At 39.3% G+C, this 21,339-nt stretch overlaps 1 protein-coding gene across 3 annotated transcripts in view; it reads right to left on the reverse strand.

The window, feature by feature from the left end:
- The window catches only part of LOC137293891 (estrogen receptor-like), a 136,572-nt gene that overhangs the window by 77,915 nt on the left and 37,318 nt on the right, over positions 1-21,339 (reverse strand). For all 3 annotated transcript variants that reach the window (XM_067824684.1, XM_067824683.1, XM_067824685.1), the window contains exon 2: positions 15,242-15,285. The gene's annotated coding sequence lies outside the window, so the exon portion shown is untranslated. The remainder of the gene's footprint in view (positions 1-15,241; positions 15,286-21,339) is intronic.

Here is a 21,339-nt window from a genome sequence, read left to right on the forward strand (position 1 = left end):
TCTGACCATTCTTACATTTTGGAATAAAACTGTTCACAATGTATCTTTACACCAGTTTTGACATACGTTTTCAAAGATGATACAAGAGATCATCTTCAAGTCTAGTAAGACAATTATCAAAGAAATCTCTCCATGGATAGTTATCTTCTGCTGTGTGTCACAGCCAGTAAATACACAGAGAGTAATTACACAGGTAGGGCATTTCAGTCTGTATCCCCTGGTGAGTCTGCTGCCTTGTGTCACAGGCAATACACAGAAGGTAATTACACAGGTAGGGCATAACAGTCTGTATCCCTTTGTGAGTTTGCTGTGCCAAACACAGCTAATACACAGAAAGCAGTTACAGGTAGGGCATCACATAGCACATCCTTGAGTTCCTCCTACACCTGAAGTATACAGGACAATAGGTCAATACTACATGTCCAAGGAGGATGACCTAAGCATTACTACTAAAACCCCTTAGGTCATTGCTAATCTAGCTGGAGGCCGAGAATGGTCAGCTTAGGTCACTGACTGATACGAAGCCATACAGACACTTTACAGTTTCAATCAGACTAACTATAGTGGTTGCTATAGTTCTGAACATGACACCAGTGAATACATTCTGACATTACTCAAGAGATTACATCTTTGCTTTTTCTACTATCGATATCTTACATTGTGTTACAGAAAATTTGATGACACTGACAGTATCTACCTCTTTGGTCATATGGGGTGGTAGAGTAGCCTAGTGGTTAAAGCATTTGCTCATCATGTCAAAGATCTGGGTTCAAATCCCTGCATGGGTACACTGTAATGTTGATGGAATAAAGCAGCATAAAACTCAACTCACTCTTTGGTCATTTGGACAAAGCATTGGACCTAAGAGTCCGAATCATAACCTATATTTCCACTACAGAATATAAGTAAAGTTGGTTCCTCTCAACATATACAAGCCTATCTGAAATCAGACTGTCACTGTCCTGAATCATACATGTTATCACATCACAAATGTGTAGGTCAATGCTCATGCTATTGATCACTGGACTGTCTGGGACAGACTCAGTTATAGACAGGTCGCAGCCATATAGTTAGAATATTGCTGGGTGCAGCATTCATTCAGCCCTGCATCCTCACTCTGGACCCACCTTTGAGTAACTGACAATATGTATTCTAACGCTGACTGAGCTGAACATACCAAGGGAAGCAACTCTTACAGGCATAGACACTGTGAAATCTCATGCTACAACACTATCACTGTTTACAGTTAGAATATTGATCAGCAGTTTCTCGACCAACTGCTGCTGTTTCAGTGTTGTGTCGAGGTGGCCACTGACAGGGATCATGGCACCTGATTTCCCTGGAGACTCAAGGCAGGTCTTTTATATCAGCTGAGGTTCAGGGGAAGGATAGGACAGAAAAAAATACCAAAATTTGTGAGTAATAACTCTCTTGGCTAGGGAATCTGAAAATTACACTCAAATGAACAAAACTAGGTAAGATTAAATTACATCACTGAATGCCAAAACTTCAGCGAGCTTACCAATGAACCACCATTGATGATCTGGGTTGGAATTGATCTTCAGTAACCGATGTTTATCATAGAGGCAACTAACGGGACTGAATGGTCAAGCTTGCTGACTTGGTTGATACATGTCATTGTATCCTAAATATTGATTGATGCGCCTGCTGTTGATCACCAGATTGTCTGGTCCAGATTCATTTTTTGAAAATCCATTGCCATATAGCTGGACTAGCTGGAACAGCGTTAAACAGCAATCAAACCATATGAACCATATTTTTCACTAACAGTCACTGTGCCAGCAAATATACAGTAGAAAGGCTTATTTCACTGAAAAAAGACATGTTGTGGATGTCAACTTCTTTATTGTTTACACAATGTTTCTTGGCAATTCTTAGCCCCTTTGTCAGGAGGATGCTAACAGTTATACAGGATATATATACTAACAATGTACATGAAGCCAGAGTGATGATTTTAAGCATGTATATACAATAAACACCAGATAATAAGATGGAAGAGAATGAAATATAAAAGAGTAGATATGGTGTTGTTACAGTGGGCAAGCGACAGAAGATGATGAGTGTACAATAGTGGCTGATAGTCTACGATATACAAAGGCTGGGATCCTATCTGACGAAAGGGCAAGGAATAGCCCCTAAACGCTGTGTAAACAATAAAAAAGTTGACATCCATAGTATTTTTGTCGTATTCCTGAAAACCAACTTCTACATACCTCTCAAGAACATATTTCACTGACTGTCACAACACCAGCAAGCTTACATATAAACAAACTATTTCACAAAAGTCAAACTGTGAAATTTTCATATGAACCACATATTTCACGGAAAGCCACTTTACCAGCAAGTTTACATATAAAGCACATGTTCCACACAGTTCTACTTTCACTGCATATCCAGTTACAGCAATGCTGGTATCTCTATACTCATAACTATATGAGCAATCTCATCCCAAAATATACTTACTGTAAACGGAAAAGAGTAAACAGCATTTTCTTGTTAAGATGAGAAAGCCACAGTAAACTCAGTGTGTCTAGAGGCCGCAAGAGTTGTATACTACAAATGGAGTTGAGAATGACAAATATGATGTGCCTTTGAGATTGACATCCAATGACATGCCGAAAAAATACCCGCGCCTTGAGCAAGCACTAGTTGCATGGATATGTGTGCTATATAAATATCCTATAATAATAAAAATCTTCAAAAGTCAGCTCATTCAACCCTCACATTCTATTGTCAATGAACCAGGAAGTAAAAGTCTGTTAGCTGCCAAGGCCAACGTTTCATGTATCATGAAACAAAATAGAAATATAACAACTAGCAAATCAAATACATGTACTAAGGAATAAATTAATTCCTTACCAAATAATTTTAAAAATGTATTTCTACAAATAATACAGTTACTGGTCAGTTTACAAACATCCATCTCAGCCCATTTTCTGAGTAGAATATAACTTTTTGGCTGTTGTTTGTGGTGATACTCTATATTATTACCTAGGAGGGTGAACATATGGGGATTAATATTTTCATGCAATGCCCTAGGGCAAAATATCACTTTCATGGTGAGATGATGTCATGAACAATGCCATGACGTCACCACTCTTCTGTGATGTTGCATTCTATGTGTGGCGATGACGGGTGGATTTGGGTTTATTTTCTTCAGCTGAACAACTTTGGTAATAAACAGAATATTATATTTGTGTGCATGACATACTATGTTTACAACACTCATGATTAAATATGGGTATATCCCCCTCTCTCACTTGTGAAATAACAATATTTAAACACTTGTGTCATAAACATAGTGTGACATGGCCACTCATATAATATCATCTGTTTATGTGCACTTAATCTCCCGATGACAGGTAGTGGACATCTACTAACAAGAGTTCAATAAGCAAACAGATTATGTATTCACTCTGACGACAATAAGTGTGATAATTTGTGGGAAAAAACTATATCACACGAAGAGCTGAGATGATATCATGTATTTCAGCTTATAATGGATCGTATCTCAGCTTGTCATGTATATTTTCCCCTGTGTCTAACAAGGTTCACACTAATGAGAGGACATGTGCTAGGCCTGAGTGGGTGTGTCCACCAGCGTCCAGCTGGAGTCTCCTGGACAAGGTGTTCGTGGACACTGATAATGCCTGGATTTACCTGCACCAACTGCTAAGCCACAGCCAACATCACATCAATAAACACACTCTAAAGGTATTAAGGTCTTCAGACTGGAAGAACAATATGCAGCTGTTGTACGGATACAATGACGCTTAAATTGAGGGTAACAGGAAACTGAAATCCACATGAATAATTCAACTTTGGATGGCGATTGAGGGACACAATTTACTTAACTCAATAAGTATTACAGAAACTAAATGTTCTTGAACATCTTTTGGGTTGTATATTGTTAATTCGGAGTATCACTACACAACAGCACAGAAATTTGTAAAAAGTCTGATTTTGTGATAGGCTAAAAACATTGTGTTGTGTCTGCATTATACAGGGTTGGGAGTAAGTGAGTATGGTTTTATGCCGCTTTTAGCAATATTCCAGCAACATCATAGCAGGGGACACCAAACATCATGTTCATGTGGGAAATTATTTGGAAAGTCATGTGTACATTGTATGGCAGGGTTATATTGATATGTGCTCATTGTGTCAAACCTGTTGATGATTTCATGGACAATGAATTACATCACAAGCATGCACACACACCATTCTCTTCCCACAGAGGTTACTTGTCATATCTTCCTATGAACCTCTGTTCTAATACGGCCATATTTCGCGGTTCTCAAAAAAAACCCTTGCGGCAGAAAATGGCAGCAGATTTATCTCCCTTTTTTCTGTCCAATCAGAACACGTGTTACATCGACCTAGATTCAACTTGACAAATGCAAGCAATGTGGAGAAACAAATATGACATGACTGAGTTCAGTCTAGAAGAAACATCTTAGTATCGCGCTCATCTTAGTATCACAGCATGATGGTTGCTGTGCCTTCCTTGAAATAAAACTTGGGAATACTTTGTGAATTGTGACCTTCGTCACTTTTCAGAACCAGAATGTTTCCTGGAGGTCAGTTAAAACTCACATTCCCCATAGACATTTCCTCAACTCTCACTCTACACATTCAAAAACAAAGTGCTGAATCCTGAGATAAGTCCTCACACCTGATAATGCAAGAAATCTACCCAGGAAAATTACCAAGTGCCTGTTGTCACAGTGACATCAGACTTATCTGATAGTAGTATATCACTCAACTTTTGTAAACTGCCATCACTCCACATTGGTTGAAAAAAAAGGTTTGACTCAGATTACTAGTACAGAAATAATCTGTAATACTTTATATTTCTCAGCAACAAAATGAGATATATAGTTAAGGACAGTTTGATGTGGATTTTGCAAACATTTCATGTTCAGCTTGATTAAACCTGACAGAAAATCTAATTAAGGTTCTTGAGACAAAGAAGCATTTTGAGTTGGAATCCAAGTAAAAGGAAAATATTTGGGATGACATTCATTGTTTGTCAACATTTCTGGGCTATTCCACCTGACACCTGTCAGTACAGACACACCACCTGACCATCACATCTATTGGTACACACACACCACCTGACCACCACACCTGTCAGTACACACAAACCACCTGACCACATCTGTCAGTGCACACACAACCTGACCAGCACATCTGTCAGTATACACACACACCACCTGACCACCATACCTGTCAGCACACACACGCATGCACGCATGCACACCACCACCTGACCACCATACCTGTCAGTACACACACACACCACCTGACTACCACACCTGTCATTACACACACACACCACCTGATCAGCACACCTGTCATTGCACACACACAAACGACCTGACCACGACATCTGTCAGTGCACAGACCACCTGACCAGCACACCTGTCATTACACACACACACAGACACACAGACGCACACACACGCCACCTTACCACCATACCTGTCAGTACACACACACCACATGACCACCACACCTCTCACCACACACACACACAACCTTATCAGCACATCTGTTAGTGCACACACACACACACCACCTGATCACCACATCTGTCACCACACACACACACGTGCATGCACGCACACCACCACCTGACCACCATACCTGTCAGTACACACACACACCACCTGACCACCACACCTGTCATTACACACACACACCACCTGAACCGAAAACACAAGTCATTGCACACACACAAACGACCTGACCACGACATCTGTCAGTGCACAGACCACCTGACAGCACACCTGTCATTACACACACACACAGACGCACGCACACGCCACCTAACCACCATACCTGTCAGTACAAACACACCACCTGACCACCACACCTCTCACCACACACACACACAACCTTATCAGCACACCTGTTAGTGCACACACACACACCACCTGATCACCACATCTGTCAGCGTACGCGCACGCATGAACACATGCACGCACACCCCTTGACCATCACACCTGTCAGCGCATGCACACACACTCATGCATGCACGCACCACCTGACAACCACACCTGTCGGTATACACACACCACTTGACCAGCACACCTGTCAGCGTGCGTGCGCACGCATGCACGCACGCACGAACGCACGCACACACACACACAGAGTCTGTACACAAGTGTCTGTACATGAGACAGTAATTGCTATCTATTATCAACTTACGTGATGACAGTAATTACAGTGTTTCCTCTAAGATGTCCTCCAGCCCATATTCTGACACATTGTCAGGAGTCAGACAGACCAGCTCATATGGTAGTCAACATGTAGATAACAGTTGTATCACCATACACACTAATGAGAGTATCTTCCTAACATACAAAGTTAGAAGGGTAAACACCACTCTATACTACAACTACAAATTGAACACTTCACATTGTGTATTTGATACAGATATCAGCAAGACATATTGATAGCTCATGTGACAAATTCTTCTTAAAACTACTAGGAACCCATGATTGATGAACACACATGCACACACTGTTTTATCTGTGAAAGGTAAATACAAAGGCAAGAGTAGATGCCAGTGCCTAGGAATATACATATACTTACAGTGTACCTGACTCAATACCACCAGCTTGTTGCTATTCCAATATTTCAAGTGACAACTGACATCACAATGTATGAGTTGTTTGCGTATCTAACATCTTCAGTTTATGGGTTAATATTATGCAACTGATCTGGATTCTACTGGTAGCATCAAGTTTCATCACTTGAAACAGTGCACTGTGCTGAGGAGCACTCGCTGGAGAACTAAAAACATTTATGAAGCTGTTTGATCAGTCATACTGAAGACAGAATGTTTGCATATCAACACTCCAACTCTCGTGCCACTTGGAAAAACCTGAAGACATTACAGTTCTTGTATTCATGGGTTTCTTCATGGAATCACTATGTGCTTCCGTTAACCATATTTCTGAATCAATATAAGAGTGAAATATGAAAGCACGATTCTGTAATATTCATTGTAAGGACTACGTCTTCCCAAAGATAATTAACAACATACTGGAGGGGGCGGGTGGTCAAGTGGCTAAGCATTTGCTCATCACACTGAGGTTTGATTCCCAGCTGATCCAAGATCACTACTGAAGAGGTGGTTATGCTTTAGATCATCACACATTTGATTCCCAATTCATTCATAACCAACAACATACAGGAGAGGTGGTTTGGTAGCCTTACTGTTAAGCATGTGCCTAAATTTGATTCTCAATTTGGATAAACAATGTGAAGACCCATGCAATTATAATACTGGATTATGTCTAAAAGCTATGTAAAGGCACACTCACTAACACACTTCAATAACGATATAATTTATGGTATATAGTCCCTTTATACATTGGGGAAAGGTTTGGTAATAAAAAGGCAGAAAGCAGAGTTTCATTTTCTTTTCAATTCTTACTATATCTGAAATGTATGAACAGTTTTTGACTGGTGTTTTATTGAAACCTAATTTGAAGATTGTGCATTAATTGCATATATAAGAATATGTTTCATTACATACCTGTAAGAGTACTTCCAGTAATACTATATAGTGGATGAATATGTACAAATAATATTAGGGATAATGCATAAAGAAAACTTAAAAACAAAAGTAAGTTTTGTTGGAATTTTCTTGCTGTATACCACAATAATGAACATAATTTAAAAGTACCTATAAAGTACAAATTGTTTATGGCAACATTTTAACACAATAGTTACTCTGTGAAAAACATTCCCCAGAGTTCATCCCAAACTCAAAATACTGTAAAAATCATAACAAACATTTTCTTTTACCATTCTTAAGAATTCTAAAGTTTCTGAAAAGCTAGTATAATGTTATGTGACTTTTTTAGACATACAACATATTCTTCACCCACCTCTTAACTGAGGAAGCTGTATGTGAAACCAATCACAGAGTATTTTCCATAGTTACCTCAACTTCTGAGAATGGTGTCTCGCTTCCTGTTGAGTCTGTGACAATACAGCATATATTCCTTCCAGGCACCAGGTGTTATAAGCTTATACCATCAGCTGACGGTGATGTATCCAAACATCTACCCTGTCCCAGTCCAACATTGCAGAGTGTGCATACAAACATGCATAACCACCGTGCTGGATCGGAGAGGTTTGGACATATTGTATTATTGGTAGGCTATGGTGAGCCGGGGTCATGTCTTGGTCAGAGCAGAATAACTGCCCACTGATGGCTATAAATAGCCAGCTGACCTGGCACTGACCCCACTACCTGGACTCAGGCAGTGCTATCCTCACATGACCCCACCTAAACCTGGGCAGTGGCAGCCATGGTGTCCGGCAGTTGCAGACCCCCCTCCCACCTCCATAATCACTGTCCACCACCTTTCCCACCCATCTCAAGGCTGTATCCTCAGGTGACCCCCTCCTTTGTGAGAGGGAGCGCTTGAGGGGGGCTTCTGTATTGTCTCCTTTCTCTTGTCGGAGATCACCCCTCATGGATTTTACTATAATTATATATCCCTTATCTTGCAGAATTCATCCTTTTATTCTTACTATAATGATTTTTCAAACACTCTCTCATTAAATGATTTAGCATGAAAACTTTTACTGGACATGTAGAAAGCGTCCTTAATGACATGCTTTTTCACTTGGGAAAAATATCAACTCAAAAAAATTGTTTGCATGTGAAAGAAATCAATCTTACAAAGTTTCTGAATTTAATGTTTTTAAATGATATTTTCTTAGAGCAAACATTTGAAACATATTACATGATTTGTACTTTTTTCCAAAAATTGCAAAAACTCATACATTCTGATCATTTAATAACACATATCAGTATTATATTTCATTGTCATTGTTATATTCAACTGTCTGAATAATAGCTGAGTCTTTGCTGTATTGTAATATCAAAACTCATCGATCACACTTCTCAAAAAAACATAGAACAATATCTCTGTGAAATGTGTAATGTCTTACATGATGAGCAACACTGTGTAATATCCTGTATAAAGTACAGCAAATATAGAGAATCACTTAACAACATACATAAAATGTTTAATCATGTACAAGAAATTGATACACTTTTTAAAAAAGTCTAAAAAAGAACAATTCTGAACAGTTTTCTCAAACAGAAGTCCTGAAACAATTTGCCAAATATGTCCACATATTCACATTTTAAAATGAATTCTGTGTATTACCATAGTGTCCTCATAGTGCATCCATGTCATTAAACTGCTTAAGATTTGTGACATTGTTCTAATATACATCATTTATATGAGGAATATATATATATGTGTGTGTATTCCTACTGTGATAATATTTGTAGTTTATAGAACACTGCCACTGTTCCTTCACGGAATGCTATGCAATAAGCATCATATCTTATTGGGAGCATATTTTTTCCTTGCCACTGACATGACGAGAATACACAAATACACTTTTAGGATCACATCCATGAACAACTATGATCAGTGATCATATCTAACTATACACTAAGTAACCAAGGTTACACCTATATCAGTTTTCAAAATTTTAAATATGACGTTCAAATCTTTTGTGCATGAAATATTCACTACAATCCTGCATCATTTCAAAATTTAAGGTATTTTTTAAAATTAAGTAGATCAGAATCTATGCATCCAAAACATGCACGAAAATATTGTTTGCGTGTTTTTGCATAAAAAATGCAGGTTTCCGCACTAACGCAGACACTGGATAGCTTTCAATGCTTTCCCAAATACCTGTTTTACCTCAGGAGGAAGTCCCCGTGATTATGGCTCAGTCCTTGAGCATGAAAACTGTACTATATTTCATGTTTCACACTAAATATTCAAATGTAAGACACTCTATGTATATTTTTGTCCCGAAGATCATAAATACTTTATCATTACAGAAAAAAATGATGTTCTTCTCAAACAATGAACAATAAATGTAAGACAGAAATAATCTCTTGTCATATACACAACTTCCAATAAACCTGATATACCTTGTACTGATAATCATAGGTTATTACACATCATATTTTCCAAATTTGTATTCATATTTCTGAGTTATATGAATTCTGAATTATGTGTATAGTTTAAAAGATATTGCAACAACCATATTTATGCATATTCCACTATGAACATGAAGAAACTTACATTAGTCATTTTTTATTTGTTGTAGTGATAAACACAAATGTCACGTTTTAAGTTGATACCAATGAAAGTACAATGGTGATAAATGCAGTGGTCATTAAAGCAATGATCCTTTCCCAGATGACTGAGCTAAGTCCAGGTTAAGTTTTAAGATGTCGGATCAAGCATGACCTGAAGCTAGGCAGCATATGCGCAGGCACCATAGGCCTGTTAGCCCCAGGAGATCAAGTCCCACTGCAGTGGTCAGCCTAGTCCTCCCCTCCGGGGTCAACGACCGGTCACTCGCTGTGTGACCAGGTGGTGGTGGTCTTTGTCAGTCCATGGACACAATGCCATTTCAAGGCTGATGTAACAGTGTACATGTCCTACAGCCTCGCCAACTCCACACAACTGCCATACACAGTTAGGGCCAGTGTTAGGCACATCTGACAAACAGAGAGAATAATGACGCTGTTTATTTGGCTGTTGTGGGTATACATCCTGGCTACTGCTTATATCAACACACAGTTTTCAGCCAATCAGCACTGAGCTGGGGCAACCACGGTGGCCAGAGACAGAGTGAAAGACGGAAGGCCTCGGCATGTGGCAGGCAGTCAGCCATGTAGTCAGCCAGTCATCCTGCTGGAGTAGCCATGTTAAGCTGACCCAGGTCACACGAGGGCAGGCCAAGGGCAGGCCGATGAAGATGTGAAGATGCGGCTAATGCTGCAGCCACAGTTGTCGTTCTGCAGCCGCCATTGCTTATGTTGATGAGCCAGTTTTACATGTGCATTTAAACAAAACAAAATATATATTTGATACCATCTTTTACTTTTTTAGATTGATCTTTTAAGGCTATACATTTTAGTATCAGAAATTGTTTTAAAACATACCTCGACATTATGAATTAATACTTTCATGATGCTATTCATATTTCTGAGGGAGGAAGGGGTGGGACGACTTAAACCTTGATCTTCTTGGAAATATTAATTTCAAATTTTTTTATCATGTTTTTGCAATGAATCTAAATTATTTAAGACAAAATATAGCAGTATTTGGCAATCAATACGTCTAGTTTTCTTTCACTGTCATGAAATCAGGTCACCCAGTTGGTGAACATCCTTAAACAGCTTCCTCCTGCTGAACACCTCCAGAAATGGTTCAGTATAAATGATTCCAGCTTATATACTGGACTTGTCATTGCATTTCAGGTATAGAAGAGTTATTGCAGGATGAGAACTGATGAGGCACTAAGGAGGAATCAAACTGATTGTACATACTATCATTCACTGGATTGTCTACTGAAGAAATGGTTATCTATAGACAGCCAACATATGGAATACTACAATATGTGGAGTTGACCAAAAATCTTTAACAGGAACATATTTTTGTTATTAAGCTGACTGAGGATACGAATAAAAAGATCCATTTTCAGACACTTGAATTACCATTAGAGAGTGAATTACACACTAGAAACTCTAACAGGTTGTTGAAGGAAATATTTGTATGCATAAAGGATCAGTTAAGTCCTACACAAGAATAAGGATATCTGGAGAGTCTTCTGGAGAAATACAACAATATATTCTGAGAGGACATTGATACATGATAGGATGTTTTGGGATCACAAACAAGAGGCATTGCTTGATATTATCTAGGAACTTCCTGACACGCCCATTCATTTCCCCTCTCTACCTTTTGTAGGACCTTGCTCTTATAACCATTGTCATAACTCGGCTGGGATTTTAATAAAGAATGTCAAATTGACACTGAGGCACTATTAAACTGTGCTGTTTGGCCATTATAACAGGTCAGTTTTTACTGCTCTACGGGAAAATGAGTTTTTGTCAGCAGAAGTGATTAAAACTACATGTCTTCCACACAAAAAAAGGCTCTTTCAACATAAGAACTGTCCCAGTGCCAAATAAACATGGTTTTTACAGGTTAAACCACAACAAACCGGAATACACTGTACTATCAACAATCACTCCTAGTTTTACATGCTGTCAGCAATAAGTCCAAGTTTTGCATCCTGTTAACAAGAGGTCCTGGTGTTATGTAGACGCACCTGTCCTTGTGATTTATACAATCACCAATCAGTCCTAGTGATTTATAATATTACCAGTCAGTCATAGTGTCATATACAATAACCAGTCAGTCATAGTGTCATATACAATAACCAGTCAGTCTTAGTGTCATATACAATAACCAGTCAGTCATAGTGTCATATACAACTACCAGTCAGTTCTCATTTTAGATACTATCACCAATCAGTACTAGTGTGTTATATAATTACCAATCAGTCTCAGTGCTATAAACAATAACCAGTCAGTTCTCTTTTTTATGCAATCACCAATCAGTATTAGTGTTATATACAATTACCAGTCAGTCCCAGTGTTACATATATAATCACCAATCAGTTCTCATTCTAGATACAATCACCAATCGGTCCTAGTGTTACATACAATCACTAGTCAGTCCAAAGTTAAATACTATCAAACATTAGTCTAAGTTGTAAATACTGCCAACATCCTGTCCTGGTTAAATAATTCTTAATAAATCTGCTTCAGTTTTACAAAGTACTAACAAATACACCCCTGTCATGTCCTAATCCACCACATGTCCTACTTTCCATGTCTAGTCACTTCAAGAAGTACATGAAACTGACAGACTAGAATAGATGACACTAGCTGATAATTATTCCCCCAAGGGCTGAATTAACTGAAGTCATTGGCCCTGCACTTTTTGAATCCCAGGTTAATTTATCAACATATTTATATTCAAGTGTGACATGTGAAATATATGAATGGGTGAAACACCAATTCATGTGCAGGGCAACTACTGAAGGCACTGTCTCCTTGCATAAGGACAAACTGGGCCATAACAGAATCAAATTGCCTCACATTTGCCACCATACTGACATTCACAAAACATCTACAATTGCATCTTACTGTTTTCTTGGAACTCTACATCAACAGCGGGCTAGGCGGCTGACTTTGTGTGCTGGCGATTAGGTGTCTGACTCTGAGGGTGCGGGTTCGAATCCCGGATGGGACTCAACCGAAAAAAGCACTAGAATTTGTACTTTGCTAAGAAAGTGAAATCCCAAATATGACAAATGTTGCATTTGACCACTTTCTAAATGGCATCGTGTAATCTACATCAACAATCTAAGCTTTTTTTTCTACATTTAATTCTGTATCAACTGCTTTCTTTCTCTAATTCTGCATCAATAATCTACCATTTTCTTTTTCTAATTCTGCATCAATAATCTTGGCTTTCTTTCTCAAATTCTCCATCAACAATCTCAACTTTCTGTCGCTAATTCTGTATCAACAAACTTGGCTTTCTTACTCTAATTCTGCATTAAAAATCTCAGCTTTCTTTCTCTAATTCTGCATCAATAATCTACCATTTTCTTTTTCTAATTCTGCATCAATAATCTTGGCTTTCTTTCTCAAATTCTCCATCAACAATCTCAACTTTCTGTCGCTAATTCTGTATCAACAAACTTGGCTTTCTTACTCTAATTCTGCATTAAAAATCTCAGCTTTCTTTCTCTAATTCTGCATCAACAATCTCAGCTTTCTTTCTCTAATTCTGCATCAACAATCTCGGTTTTCTTTCTCTAATTCTCCATCAACAATCTCAGCTTTCTTTCTCTTATTCTCCATCAACAATCTCAGCTTTCTTTCTCTAATTCTCCATCAACAATCTCAGCTTTCTTTCTCTTATTCTCCATCAACAATCTTAGCTTTCTTTCTCTAATTCTCCATCAACAATCTCAGCTTTCTTTCTCTAATTCTCCATCAACAATCTTAGCTTTCTTTCTCTAATTCTCCATCAACAATCTCAGCTTTCTGTCGCAAATTCTGTATCAACAAACTTGGCTTTGAAATTTTGAAACTTGAAATTTACATAAACAATTCTTATTCTTCTTGGCATTCTACATCAACAATTCCTTACCTTATTCCCTTGGGGATTCTACACCAACAATCTCTGCTTTGTGTCATCTGAACAATTCCTTACCTTATTCCCTTGGGGATTCTACACCAACAATCTCTGCTTTCCGTCTCCTGAACAATTCCTTACCTTATTCCCTTGTGGACTCTACACCAACAATCTCTGCTTTCCGTCTCCTGAACAATTCCTTACCTTATTCCCTTGGGGATTCTACACTAACAACCTCTGCTTTGTGTCATCTGAACAATTCCTAACATTATTCTCCGGTATTCTACGTCAACAATCTCTGCTTTTTCTATCCTGAGAATGATACCTCCACATTTCCTAACATTTCTCTCCAGGGGTTTAATTTTCAACACTTCCTGGTCTTCTTTCACTAGGGAAAGCTTTATCAACTATTCTCTGCCCAATGGGAATTCTGCACCATGTATATCAGCTTACACTCTCCCAGAAATTCTACTTTATAACTTGTTCACTGGTCACAAGATGGGCATGAGTTGATGTACCCTCGATGTTTGTTTATGTTCCAAGATGTACATCAAGGATACATCAACCCATGGGCCCTGAGGGACCAGCAAACAGTATATTTACGTTACTGAACACCTCCATGTCAAGTTTGAACAGTTTGAAGCACCGGTATCGAATTTTACACTTTAGACAAACACTGCTAGATATTGTAGACGACACAGATTTAGAGTTATCTCCCTTCCATTGATTTTCATTCGCAAAACATCGGTAATATCTGTGCATCATGTGTGACTTGAGATTCATCAAATGTTATTCGAGATCAAGAAGTGCTACCACAAAGTACCGAATGAGTTGCCAATGGCAGCGGTATATGGGTACAGTGAAAATAACAGAAGAGTGTTTAGCCAATCAGAAAAATTTCTATCTCCTTTTACAGCAGTAATTTCAGCTTTCCATCCTCTGGAATCCATGCCAGAGTTGCTTTCATTATAGAGTGATGCAGGAGAAAACCTGAGGCAATGCAAGCCAGCATAAACATTGCTCACACAGTGCATGCATGACAGATGTCTTGAAGCGAATCTATTTGAAAGTAGTTATATCAAGAAGAAAAAGAAAAGATAACAGTTTATTTTCTTCAAGTGGCTATGTTTAGTTTGATGAATATGTTGTCTACATACCTCAGTGTGATACCATAGTGGCCACTGCCTATAGATGTCCCATACTGAAACAACAAAGGTGATAAGTCAGTGTGTGAGTCAACATTGTTCACACAGCACTATATCACTGTGTGATACGCAGATGGTGTATATATAATATCCACAACTGAAACAACAAAGGTGATAAGTCAGTGTGTGAGTCAACATTGTTCACACAGCACTATATCACTGTGTGATACGCAGATGGTGTATATATAATATCCACAACTGAAACAACAAAGGTGATAAGTCAGTGTGTGAGTCAACATTGTTCACACAGCACTATATCACTGTGTGATACGCAGATGGTGTATATATAATATCCACAACTGAAACAACAAAGGTGATAAGTCAGTGTGTGAGTCAACATTGTTCAAACAGCACTATATCACTGTGTGATACGCAGATGGTGTATATATAATATCCACAACTGAAACAACAAAGGTGATAAGTCAGTGTGTGAGTCAACATTGTTCACACAGCACTATATCACTCTGTGATACGCAGATGGTGTATATATAATATCCACAACTGAAACAACAAAGGTGATAAGTCAGTGTGTGAGTCAACATTGTTCACACAGCACTATATCACTCTGTGATACGCAGATGGTGTATATATAATATCCACAACTGAAACAACAAAGGTGATAAGTCAGTGTGTGAGTCAACATTGTTCACACAGCACTATATCACTGTGTGATACGCAGATGGTGTATATATAATATCCACAACTGAAACAACAAAGGTGATAAGTCAGTGTGTGAGTCAACATTGTTCACACAGCACTATATCACTCTGTGATACGCAGATGGTGTATATATAATATCCACAACTGAAACAACAAAGGTGATAAGTCAGTGTGTGAGTCAACATCATTCACACATCACCATATGACTGATATGCAGATGTTGTGTAAATATCTCACATCCAATCTATCCTTGTCAGACATGTGCAGGTTTATATGTCTTCACACTTTCCTTTGTCACTGTTCATCCCATCTCTACAACTGACATTCAAACTCTACCACTGACTTCAGGGATCTGCCACAGGTATATTTTTGTTCATATTTTATGCATGTTTCACCCACCTTTGTTGACATGGAATAGGTACAACTAAATTAAACCCATCTTTTCTGCAGTTTACCTGTCAATACACCACCAATGAGGTCTAATGACCACTAGTTCCCTGTTTAACTTGAAAATTGAGTGTAAACATGTAAACATCGTGATGCTCAGGAACTCAACATCATGTGGCCACTTCAAATTACAATGTTAAATTGCCATATCAACTCTAAAGACATTATGTTTGAAACTGATATGGTTAACGATGTTGGTATGCAGTGGTATGTGGTCATATGCATTGTGACCAGGTTGCCAGTAAGTTGAAGTTACACAACAATGGTCACAGAAAGTTCTTAGATATGTAATTGTGTTTGGTAGCTTGAGTCAAAGAATTTTTAGGATGAAAGTCCTGCCCCATATATGTGACAAATGTTGCGTCACCTCAGGCAAGTGAAGGTGTTCATGAATAATTGCCTCTGTTCACCCAGCAGAATATGGGTACACGGAGGGATAAGTGATATAACTATTAACCTTCTGGCACCTCTGAGGCAGCTTGGGCTATCTGACCATCATGTTGTGGATGTCACCACAGCATCAACCTCAACAACGTATTCTGCAGAGAAGTATGCTCCTTGAACTAAATAGAATTACACTGAATTGGTGTCTGTACAGTTGAACCTACACATATATACAAAATTATGTATACTCTAAAAACCTCATTCACATAGCTACTCTACCTCACACCTCTCAATTACTTATTTTCTCATAAAACCATGTATCACAACAGCCCTGTCACTCACCAAGAAAACCTCTTTCTATCACAACCACTCACCGTTCTCTCCCATCACTTACTCAACCACTCACCATTCTCTCATCTCACTCACTCAACTACTCACAATCCTCTTTCTTCACTCACTCAACTACTCACAATCCTCTTTCTTCACTCACTCAACTACTAACAATCTTCTTTCTTCACTCACTCAACTACTCGCAATCCTCTTTCTTCACTCACTGAACCACTCACAATCCTCTCACCTCACTCACTCAACCGGTCACTTCAATCATACAACCACTCATAATCCTCTCGCTCCACTCAATAAATCACTCACAATCCTCTCTCTTCACTCACTCAACCACTCACCATCCTCTCACCTCACTCAATCAACCGTTCACCATTCTCTCACCTCCCTCACTCAACCACTCACCATTCTCTCACCTCCCTCACTCAACCGTTCACCATTCTCTCACCTCCCTCACTCAACCACTCACCATTCTCTCACCTCCCTCACTCAACCGTTCACCATTCTCTCACCTCCCTCACTCAACCACTCACCATTCTCTCACCTCCCTCACTCAACCGTTCACCATTCTCTCACCTCCCTCACTCAACCGTTCACCATCCTCTCACCTCCCTCACTCAACCGGTCACCATACTCTCTCTACACCCACCATCATCTCGCTTTACTCACTCACAATCCTCTCACCTCACTCACTCAACTACTCACCATCCTCTCACCTCACTCACTCAACCACTCACCATCCCCTCACTTCATTCACTCAACCACTCACCATTCACTCACTTTACTCACTCAACCAATGACCATCCTCTCACTTCACTCACTCAACAACTCACCATTCTCTCACCTCCCTCACTCAACCACTCACCATCCATCACCTGTCTGAGCTTAAAGAGACTAATACACACAAAACACTAGTGATTAATTGGTCCAGTGTGTTGTGGTAACCACATGTAACCATGATTATACGTATTGTTATGAGTATAATGACCTAATGATTATGAAAGTGAACACTGACACACACCACCTGTGTAAGGTGACGCATGTAGGAAAATGTCAGTGATTACTAACAGTTACATACCAATGTTCTCTTAAAACAAACAGAAAGGTCACCAGACAGAATCGAATCATTCAAATATACAAACAACTGCAATCATAAAACTTCTTCAGCTTAGCTCATGGCAAACTAAGTTCATGTATATAAAGGTAAATATACCCAAATCATGTATTTACTTTCAAAATAACTCTGCCTTGAAACACACATTTAACCCTCAGTATAACTTCTAATATCTTATCTTGTTGATCTTCTGTCATAAAAGTTAACCTATATATTCCCCCTACAAAGAAGGTCAAGTCTTAACACACCTGTTTACCTGAGAAAGGACGTTTTCAGAGTGACCTCCCTTGGCCTCAGTGGCCAGCTGTCACTACGCCACAGGAACAGAAACACCAGTCATGTGACCTGTTGTACAGCACAGAGGTATTGTAGTTCAAGGCCGCAGACTGTAGCATGTAGGTGGTTCTTTCAAATCTAACCATATGAGATACCTACGCTTCAAAACAACCTGATCTAGGGGAAGATATGTTCTGGCATCATTAAAAGGGACCTTGGCCATTCCTAACGTTAATCCTGACAACATCCCCCTGTGTACAGTACACCTTTCTAAACTAAAGTCTTTTCCAAACATTAATCATGACAACATCCTGTTTGTAAAGGACACCTTTCTAAACTACAGGCCTAAACACAATCCTGTATAACATCCACTGTGTACAGGACACCTTTCTGAACCACAGTCCTTTCCAAAACACAATCCTGACAACATCCACTGTGTAAAGGACACCTTTCCAAACTACTGCCCTTTCCAAAACACAATCCTATACAACATCTACCATGTAAAGGACACCATTTCTAAACCACAATCCTTTCCAAACCACAACTCTTTACAACGTTCACTGTGTATTGGAAACCATTCCAAACCACAACACTTCACAACATGCTAAGCATAATTTATCTAATTACAGAAAAATGAATTTAACTGATTTTGCCACAATGAAGTAGAAAGAGCTGCAATCAACCAGACCTAGAAAGACAAAAGAAACCTTGAGTTTAGGCTGGTTATTATAAACTCGTGTCTTTATTTTGTTCCCTATACTACTCATACTTACTAACAAAAGTCACTGCTACAGGAATATACCACTTTCACTACCGCATCCCTTAGAGAGGCCAACATGCATCAGATGTACTGCTACAGGAATATACCACTCTCACTACCGAATGCCTCAGAGAGGCCAACATGCATCAGATGTACTGCTACAGGAATATACCACTCTCACTACCGAATGCCTTAGAGAGGCCAACATGCATCAGATGTACTGCTACAGGAATATACCACTCTCACTACCGAATGCCTCAGAGAGGCCAACATGCATCAGATGTACTGCTACAGGAATATACCACTCTCAATACCGAATGCCTCAGAGAGGCCAACATGCATCAGATGTACTGCTACAGGAATATACCACTCTCACTACCGAATGCCTCAGAGAGGCCAACATGCATCAGATGTACTCCTACAGGAATATACCACTCTCACTACCGCATCCCTTAGAGAGGCCAACATGCATCAGATGTACTGCTACAGAAATATACCACTCTCAATACCGAATGCCTCAGAGAGGCCAACATGCATCAGATGTACTGCTACAGAAATATACCACTCTCAATACCGAATGCCTCAGAGAGGCCAACATGCATCAGATGTACTGCTACAGGAATATACCACTCTCACTACCGAATGCCTCAGAGAGGCCAACATGCATCAGATGTACTCCTACAGAAATATACCACTCTCACTACCGAATGCCTCAGAGAGGCCAACATGCATCAGATGTACTGCTACAGGAATATACCACTCTCAATACCGAATGCCTCTGAGAGGCCAACATGCATCAGATGTACTGCTTGGTAATTTACTAACAAAGAGTCATCTCCTTTCCATACACATAGAGCAAGAGCTTAGTTTTACTGTGAACTCCGTAACTTTCCAACTATATATGTACCAGTCTCTATATAACCAAATCTGAACCAGACAATCCAGTGATCACAAGCATGATCATCGATATCCGCAACCGGGATACAACGACTTGTGTCAGTCAAGACCTAGTCTGATCACCTCATCTCATTAGTCACCTCTTTCGACAAGCAAAGACCGGAGAATTCCCCACATGGGTACAATGTCTGAAGCCCATTTCTGGAGTCCCCTGCTGCTGGAATATTTCTTGCTAAGAGTGCCATAAAACCCAACTCACTCGCTAACTCTTACTACGAGCATCTCACACACACATACATTCTTGTAGACTAAAGGCCACTGGCGTCTGAATAAGCACAGGTCAAATGACAGAATAGCACAGTAAAAGAAGTCTTTACCTGATCGAATAATAGCAGCATTAATTTTTTATCAATAGATATAACAATTAACGTGATGAACTGCTCAAATATGCTGAGGGCTCTGGACGAAAGAAGAATATTTAACTTTTTTACTGTATAAGGTCAAATACAATAATAATTTATGGATTTGTCTCTTTTTGACATGAACATGGCTTCAATTCTATTACTGGCTTCAGACAACTGCCAGACAAGACAGTCAGAATTAAAAAGGTAGGTGTCAACTCTCTGATAAAGGCACATATAAAAACATAGCTTGCATAACCAGAACTGTTATCTCAGTGTGTGGCAGGTCACTGTCCTCTGCTCTCAGTCATGACACAGGTTAGGTCAGACCGACCTGGAGGAGGAACAATGTGCATCATGGGCCATACATTCAAGTCGGGTTAGTCTGTATCGCTGCATTTGACAGCCTGGGTACAAATAAATCAGTCCTACTTTACCACCCTCTGCTCCTGACTACTTAGAAAAATGTGAACAAACATACACCTGATGGTCCTGCTCTTTAACTTCAAAAAGCATTTTTGCAATAAATGTAGTAGAAAAAAGTTTTCCTTTGCCATTTCTATTTATACCAGCGGTTGATCATGCTCTTATGTTCCTATGCCTCTTATGCCTGTACACTGGTGTCAGCAACATTCCTGCTGTATCACTGAGTGTTGTACACTGGTGTCAGCAACATTCTTAATGTATCACTAACTGAGTGTTGTACACTGGTGTTAGCAACATTCCTAATGTATCACTGAGTGTTGTACACTGGTGTCAGCAACATTCC

The sequence above is a fragment of the Haliotis asinina genome, chromosome 8 (genome assembly GCF_037392515.1).
Source record: "Haliotis asinina isolate JCU_RB_2024 chromosome 8, JCU_Hal_asi_v2, whole genome shotgun sequence".
Lineage (NCBI taxonomy): Eukaryota > Metazoa > Mollusca > Gastropoda > Lepetellida > Haliotidae > Haliotis > Haliotis asinina.